This window comes from Lathyrus oleraceus, chromosome 2 (assembly GCF_024323335.1).
Source record: "Lathyrus oleraceus cultivar Zhongwan6 chromosome 2, CAAS_Psat_ZW6_1.0, whole genome shotgun sequence".
NCBI classification, from domain to species: domain Eukaryota; kingdom Viridiplantae; phylum Streptophyta; class Magnoliopsida; order Fabales; family Fabaceae; genus Lathyrus; species Lathyrus oleraceus.
This window is the reverse complement of record NC_066580.1, coordinates 239,262,727-239,269,421: the sequence shown is the minus strand read 5'-3', so window position 1 is coordinate 239,269,421 and position 6,695 is coordinate 239,262,727. Positions and strand designations below refer to the sequence as shown.

The 6,695-nt window shown below is 39.3% G+C and overlaps 1 non-coding gene across 1 annotated transcript; it reads left to right on the top strand.

The window, feature by feature from the left end:
- Positions 1-4,636: 4,636 nt before the first annotated feature.
- On the top strand, positions 4,637-4,743 carry LOC127124085 (small nucleolar RNA R71). Its single transcript, XR_007803723.1, has one exon. It is a non-coding gene; the product is annotated as a small nucleolar RNA R71 (small nucleolar RNA).
- Positions 4,744-6,695: the final 1,952 nt, after the last annotated feature.

Below are 6,695 nucleotides of genomic sequence, written 5' to 3'. Positions count from 1 at the left end.
TTCATTGATGAACTGTGGACCATAATAAGACACCTGGAGCCCCCTGAGACCTTTGAGGCTTGTATACTCAGAGAATGAAGTCCAATTCTCATTTTGGTTTGTGTGTGATCTTTCTGTTAAGGAGTGATCAATCAAAACCCGTTTCCCAAGTCACTAATGCAGTATGCAATGAGTATGACCTAATATGATGCCAATGAAATGTTAGACATAATCCCATGCTTCTAGGAAAAAATGAAGGGTAAATTTTGGGGTATTACAATTTACCATAGACTAATTTAAAGGGCGTGGTCCCTATTGGGGTCTTGTAGGCTATCATATAGGCCCACTGAGCTTCATTTAGTTTAGATGACCAGTCTTTTCTAGATATTTCGACAGTCTTTTCTAGAATTTGTTTGATCTCTCTATTCAAAACTTTGACTTGCCCACTGGTTTGTGGATGATAAGGTGTTGCTACACGGTGTCAGACTCCATACTTCAGAAGAAGTTTTCCAAAGATATTTGATATGAAATGGGAGCCACCATCACTAACGACTAGTTTTGGCACACCGAGTCTAGGAAAGATTATGTTCTTGAACAACTTAATCACTACTCGTGTGTCATTTGTTGGAGAAGCTACAGCCTCGATCCATTTTGAAACGTAATTGACAGCTACGAGTATGTACTTATTACCAAAAGAAGACGGGAATGGTCCAATGAAGTCAATCCCCCACACATCAAAGACTTCCACTTCTAAGATGCCTGTTTGTGGCATTTCGTCGCGTCTTGAAACGTTACTAGTGCAGTGGCACCGGTCACAATTTATAACCACATTATGGACATCTTTCCATAGAGTAGGCCAAAAGAGGCCCAATTGTAAGATCTTAGCACATGTTTTTGAAGTGCTTGCGTGCCCACCACAGGGAGCAGAATGGCAATGAGAGATTATATCGTCTATTTCATCCTCAGGAACACATCGACGGAAAATACCGTCGGTACCTCTTTTGAAAAGCAGAGGTACATCCTAGTAGTACTGTTTTAGATCATGAAAGAATTTCTTCTTTTGTTGGTATGATAGGTCCGGTGGAAGTACTCCAATAGCTAGGTAGTTGACAAAATCAACATACCATAGCAGAGTTGCATTCGCCTAAATTTCTTCCACGGATTCTTCTATTTCGGTATCATTTAAGGTTAGTTCATACATGTCGCTTCCATTGGGGCTATAAGTCGTTCGTAAGGGAAATCATCATTGATTGGAATTTTTTCAGGCTTATTCCCTTCGATTCGTAATAAGTGGTCTACTACTACGTTCTCAGTGCCCTTCTTATCTTTTATTTCTAAGTCAAATTCTTGTCAGAGTAGGATCCATCTTAAGGGTCTTGGTTTGGCATCCTTCTTACTTAGAAAATATCTAATAGCAGCGTGATCAGTATAGGTGATGATTTTCGCTCCTACTAAGTAAGAACGAAATTTGTCTAAAGCGAACACAATGGCTAGAAGTGCCTTTTCAGTGGTGGCGTACTTCATTTGGGCAGGATCTAATGTTCTACTTGCGTAGTATATCGCATGAAGTTTTTTATCTTTTCTTTGTCCTAGCACTGCACCTACGGCATAGTCACTCGCATCCCACATGATTTCGAATGTTAATCTCCGGTCAGGTGGTTGCATGATAGGTGCGGTGATTAAAGATGTTTTTAATTGTTCAAACATTGTTAAACATCTCTCATCAAAGATAAAGTCAGTGTCTTTCATTAATAAACCAGTCAGTGGTTTGGTAATTTTCGAGAAATCTTTGATAAAGCGTCGGTAGAAACCGGAGTGTCCTAAAAAGCTTCGTATTTCTCGTACAGTTTTTGGTGGTTGGAGATTCTCTATGATTTCGATCTTAGCTTTGTCTACTTCAATTCCTTTATCAGATACTACGTGTCCTAACACGATTCCTTGTTGGACCATGAAATGACATTTCTCCCAGTTCAAGACGAGATTCCCCTTTACGCATCTTTCAAGTACCATTTCAAGGTTTGGTAGACATCCTTCGAAGCTCTGCCCACAAACACAAAAATCGTCCATAAAGACTTCCATAATGTCGTCTATAAAGTCAGTGAAGATTGACATCATGCATCTTTGGAATGTTGCGGGAGCGTTGCATAGTCCAAATGGCATTCGTCGATAAGCAAATGTACCATAAGGGCATGTGAAGGTTGTTTTCTCTTGGTCGTCAGGATGGATAGGAATTTGAAAGAATCCTGAATAACCGTCTAGATAGAAGAAGTGGGAATGCTTAACCAATCGTTCAAACATTTGATCAATGAAAGGCATAGGAAAATGATCCTTTTGGGTGGCTTTGTTTTAGTTTCCTATAATCAATGCACATTCTTCTTCCGGTCACAACTCTTTGTGCTATGAATTCGCCCTTCTCGTTCTTAACAACTCTAACACCCCCTTTCTTGGGTACTATATGAACGGGCTAACCCATTGACTATCGGAGATCGGGTATATGATTCCTGCATCTAATAACTTCTTTACTTCATCCTTGACTACAGTACTTAAGATTGGGTTGATCCTTCTCTGGTGTTCTCTAGAGGTTTTACAATCTTCCTCTAGTATAATGCGATGCATACAGATAGAAGGACTTATTCCTTTTAAGTCAGCGATGTTGTAGCCTAACGCAGTTGGATATTTTCTTAAGACATCTAGTAACTTTTCAGTTTCAATCTGTCCTAAGTCAGGGTTGACTATTACTGGTCTTTTGAGTTCAGTGTCTAGGAATTTGTATCTTAGGTTCTTTGGTAGTGTTTTTAATTCTAAGTCTGGTTTCTTCGGGCATGGCATGTGGTTGGGTGTAAGTGCTAAGCATTCACTTAGACTGTCATTTTGGTATGGTTCACGCCAATTATCATCTTCAAAGATTGGAGGGATTTGGATTTTCATTATATCAGAATATGTGGTTTCTCGCATCTACATCTCTCTTACACACTCGTCTATGACATCAAGTAGATAACGGGTATCGTCTATAGCTGGCGCTTATAAGAATTGTGTCAAGATGAATTCAACCTTTTCTTCTCCAACTTCGAATGTTAGCTTACCTCTTTTCACGTCTATTATGGCTCCGGGGGTAGCTAAGAATGGCCTTCCTAATATAATAGGTGTACTAGCATCTTCTTTGATGTCCATGATTATTAAGTCTGTAGGAATGTAGAATTGTCTTACACGTACTGGGACATTCTCTGGTATACCAACTAGATATTTAATTGAGCGGTCAGCTAGTTAGACAGACATCTTCGTTGGTCTTAGTTCTCCCATGTTGAGCCTTTTACAGATGGTTAAGGGAATTACACTAATGCTGGCTCCTAAGTCGCATAGAGATTTGTCTTCGACGAAATTTCCAATGACACGGGGTATGGAGAAAATACCTGTGTCTTTTAGTTTGGGAGGCATGTTATTTTGGATTATTGCGCTACACTCAGCAGCAAGTTTAATTGTTTCGTTATCCTCGATCTTTTTATTATTGGATAGGATCTCTTTAAGAAACTTGGCACATGAGGGCATTTGTGTGATGGCTTCTATAAAGGGAATTGTAATATTCAGTTGCTTCAGAAGTTCAACAAATTTCCTAAATTGGCCTGCAATTCTAGAATTTGCGAGTGTTTCAGGATACGGAATGGATGGTTTAAAAGGTGGTGGAGACACATAAGGTTTTTCTTTCTCTTAGGCCTCTTTGGTATTATTTTCCTTCTCCTTCGGTTCACTTACCTTCTCAGTTGTTGTTTTATCAGGTTTTTGGTACATGGCAGGATTTTTGAGTCTTGGATCTACGGGTCCGTCTAGTTCTTTTCCATTTCTCAATATAACGGCATTTACATGTCCTTTTGGATTAGGTTGTGGCTGTCGAGGAAATGTGCCAGCGGGAGCAGCAGTAGATGCTTGTTGTTGAGCCACTTGTGAAATTTGTGTTTCAAACATTTTGTTGTGGGTGGCTAAGGCGTCTACTTTGCTCGCTAATTGTTTAAGTTGCTCACTAGTATGTATGTTTTGGTTCAAGAAGTATTTATTTATTTGAGCTTGGGTAGCTATGAAGCTTTCCATCATTAGTTCAAGGTTGGACTTCCTAAGCATGTTAGAAGCATTATTAGCAGGCTTTTGGTATCCAGGCGGAACAACGGGTGCTTGGCCAAGTGCATGCAGGGCGTTATTGTTCTTATACAAAAAGTTAGGATGAATTTTCCAACCTGGGTTGTAGGTATTCGAATAAGGATTTCCTTGTGCGTAATTAACTTGTTCAGTGGGGACTCCTGTTAATATCTGACATTCTGGTGCAGTGTGTCCAGGAGTTCCACATAACTCACAGTTTGGAGTCACGACAGCCACGGTCGCTGCGGGTGGTATTGTCAAGTTGTCTAACTTTTGAACAAGGGCATCTACCTTTGCATGGACATGGTCAAGGCTACTGATTTCGTACATTCCACTTTTTGTTTGGGAATTTTCAACTGGAGTTCTTTCACCTCCCCATTGGCAATGGTTTTGGGCCATGTTTTCAATGAGTTGATAGGCTTCGTTGTATGGTTTGTCCATAAGTGCACCGCCTGCGGCAGCGTCTACTGTCAGTCTTCTGTTATACAGAAGCCCATTGTAAAATGTGTGAATGATCACCCAGTCTTCGAGACCGTGATGTGGACATATCCTCATAATGTCTTTGTCTCTCTCCCACGCATCGTAGAGAGATTCTACATCTTTTTGTCGAAATCCGTTGATTTGAGCTCTCAGCATAGCAGTTTTTCTTGGCGGAAAATGTCGGGCTAAGAAAACGTTCTTCAGTTCTTCCCATGTAGTAACTGAGTTGGATGGAAAGGATTGCAACCAAGCCCAAGCTATGTCTCTTAGAGAGAAAGGAAAAATGCATAGTCTTATCGCATCTTGGGATACACCATTCGCCTTCATAATGTCTGCGTACTGCACAAACTTGGTCAAATGTTCATTAGGGTCGTCCATGGGACTTCCAGCAAATTGATGTTGTTGGACAACTGATAATAATGAGGGTTTCAACTCGAAATTGTTTCGGTTGATAGCAGGGGCAACAATGCTATTGTGAGGTTCTTGTTGGAATGAGGTAGTGTAGAACTTAAGAGGATGATTCAGTGGTTCCACTGTACCCATGGTTGGTTTTTCAACTGGTTCAGTAGTAGGAAAGAAGATATCGGGAATATTGTACCTTCGTTAGTACTCTAGTATTCATCATCTTAAATATAAGAAACGCTCTAGTTCTGTGATTGGTGGTGCTAAGTTTTCGCCTTGTGAGTGAGTACTTGGCATACAACCGGGAAATAAGGGAAAGGAAATTAGTTTTACCCTTAGTTTATACCGCGCAACGAAAGAATCACACTATTTGACTAAATCAGGTCCCCCGTAACGGTGCCGAAAACATGATACGTCTCGTGACTGTATATAAAATATAGTCTATTGCGTACTTGACTGCAAGTGCACAGTCTAGTCGTTTTAGTTTTAAAAGATATCAAACCCACAGGGACCGATGGTCAAACTAATGCTATCGATGTTACTATGTTTTAGCTAAGGAGATGATTTTTAGAGGTTTGGTTGAACAATAATTAGATCTAAAGGAAGTTAAGTTTTTAAGAAAATATTAATAGAGGGATATTAGTATGCAACGCATTAATCGTCAGGGATTCGAGAAGTCACCGGTGTATATTTTATGTACCAAATATCTTTCAGTAGAAAATACTCATTTAAAAGGCTTTATCTCACACTCTCGTGATTGTTGACTCGGACTATACTTTTAAGTCAGAATGTACGCTCTCGCTGTCCCATTTGAAGTTAAAAATAATTTTTAAAAATAAAAAAGTTATAATTTCTTTTAAAGTGTTCTCGCTGTTTTTAATATCAATGCCTAGTTTTTACTATCCAGTTCGACCCTCACACTCTCGCGATTGTCGGTTCTCACCTTAGTTCATTTCCCACTTTCGTGGCAAAACCCTATTAAATAACTTCTGACTCTCGTGACAAAGTTAATTAAATTTAAATTAAAAACCACAGCCATAAAGATTGTTTGAGAAAAGAAGTTTTACACCGATTATTATTAAATCCCGTCTAATTGAATTGATTACATACCGATACCGGTAGTTTAGCCGGACATGTTAAATAACGCAAACATAAACGAACATAAAGAGATTAACAATAAAGCAAACATGATTATAATAATAATAAAGCAATAACAATAATAATTGAATAAAAACCTGGAAATTGGATTAATCGAATATGCTGAATCTTGAAGTACTTGAGTAGTCCTCCACAGGTCGGTAGGATTCTGCTTCTTCGAGATAATAGCTTAAACTAAATTAAATAAATTGCAGTAGTTCCCCAATTTAGGAAACTACTTCTTTGGCTAAATGAAAAGCGGAAAGGGAAAGGGAAAATGGAAACTCTGAACGGAACGGTAAACAAATTGCGGTAAAAGAAAACAATGTTGCTGAAGAAAAATAATAGTAGAAAACAGAGTTGCTGTGGAAAATAAATGCAGAGGAAAATCTGGAAAGCTGGCTTCAGGGAGGAAAATCAAGCGTGCTCGTAGGTTTCTAACTTCCATCCTTTTATAGTATCCATTTGGTCTTCATAGTTGAGAGAAATAAGGGTGACTTGGTTGAGTGAGAATTTCACGGGAAAGTGGGCTGAGGAGCGAGAAAAATGGGCGTGTGGATCACTTCTGT